Consider the following 1,970-nt stretch of genomic DNA (forward strand, 5'->3'; position numbering starts at 1 on the left):
TTTCGTCGCGCAACGTGGTTAGATCCACTCCTCCAAGTCGATTTGAGGCAGTCTGGAACTCAGCAGATCGGTTTTGGGCCACAGACGTTTTCGTCTGAGTTTCAGTCGTCTTAGGGAGCTTTGTGGGCCCCCGAGCCTTCGCCCGAGTCCTGGGTCCGGTCCGCGGCGATGCTGAAGTGCGTACGGTGCCAATATCCTCGTTCCGATCTTCTGAAGTAAAATGGGAGGCAAGCATATCTTGGAATCCCCCAGAGGTCGGCACGTTTTCGGTGTTCTGAAAGCTCCCATCTGCATTCACCTGACCGGCAGAGCTCTCCGCCACAACACCGAACCCCACAGACTCTAACGAATTGCCGCCAACAGCAAATGAGCCGTCATCAGGCTCGACGTCGAAAGCGAAATTCTCTCTGAAGTCTTCTTCCTCGTTGTCGGCCCCGTCTTCCATTACAACGACACTGGCCTTGTCGTCGATGGCGTTCTTTAGCTCTTTAGCGAGCTTGATGTGCGGCGGCATTTCAGAAGTCCCAGTCGGCTTCCTTGTGCTGTAGAGCACCTTGAATTTTCGCCGTAGGCTGTCAAACTCCCGCTCCGGCCACCCACGCATCCTACTTCCACTGTAGAAGCCCGCCAGCCTCTCCCATTCGTCCTTACCAAGGGGAAGGATGTCTTCAATGAGATTCAGCAAGCGGGAGATCTCTGCCATCTTGTAGTTTGCGCTACCCGACACCTTCGCCATCGTTAGAGCCACCGCTAGTGGCGTGAGACTGACGGCGTGGACTTGCTCGGCTTTGGCATAAAGCAGAATGAAAAACTTCGTGTACCGGCTTCAGTCGCTTTTGCTGCACCCAGTTAGTGTCCATCCTGTGATTCGAAGGCCATATGCCATCTTCAACCACGTTGCTCTCCAAAACCAACAGAATACCGCGGAAGAAGGTCGTACCGAGTGTGACCTTGCAGAAACTAGGAATAGAGAACATCAACATGAACAACACATCTTGATTGAGTGCCGTCTTCCTGGAGTCTCGTACCTACGGAAGGTCCAATACCTCTACATCTCCCCTGTGAGTCCGTGACTCGCTCTCCGTGGCGGCTGCTATCTCGCCTGCTACCTCGCCTCGTCGAGCCTTGGCTCAAGGATCTTGCTTGTCTTGTATGTCTCTGTGGACACATCCATCGAGACCACAGCGACAGACGAACCACAAGTCGTCCCCATAACCAACGGTGACCTCCTCTCCGCGAAAGACGCGCTCTGTCGTCGCAACCACGACCGTCGTTCGGCGCCCATTGCTGACCTCCAAGAACTCTGCAACCGGCCGGCACGAGTGGTTCGCGAACCGCATCAATCCCCCCATGGTCTCTGCATTTATTGCGACTTGAACGCGGTGGGCCGGAGATTCGGGACGTTGCTTCATCACCAATCGATATCCGTTGTTCCGCGGGCGCCGAGCTCGCGAGACACTGAGGTGCTCAAACTCGCCGAGATACTGCCCGACCACCTCCCCGACGCCGATGTCCTCCGCCGCAACCACCGCCAGCGATGATGTACGCACGTTGCGCCCCAGGAATACCTTCGGAGACTCTGCCAAGCCGTTTCCGCACTTTCCTTCAAATGGGCAGGTGTTGACGTTACAGAATACATCCATGAGCGAGTTGCGACAGACTCCGACCCGGCACGGCGATGAGCATGTACACCAGCCGAAGTGCGGCACGTACGGGAATCGAATGTACGAAGGGTTATAGGATTCGCGGATGTGTATAACACGATTTGGCCACCGCGCAGGCACGAAGAGCTGGAATGTAGGCGCCGTAGACCTTCTTGGCAGAGGACGGGGGGTCTCTGGCGAAGATGCCAACGACCCGTTATCGTTGAGCACAAGCATAAGCGGAGCATATGGGCCAGATGCACTTCGGCGGGCTTCACGACGCCCATGGCGAGCCGCAGATGTCTTTGAACGTGCTGCAAGTCGCAC

Source organism: Phytophthora infestans, genomic scaffold (genome assembly GCF_000142945.1).
Source record: "Phytophthora infestans T30-4 supercont1.133 genomic scaffold, whole genome shotgun sequence".
In the NCBI taxonomy this organism is placed as follows: Eukaryota; Oomycota; class Peronosporomycetes; order Peronosporales; family Peronosporaceae; genus Phytophthora; species Phytophthora infestans.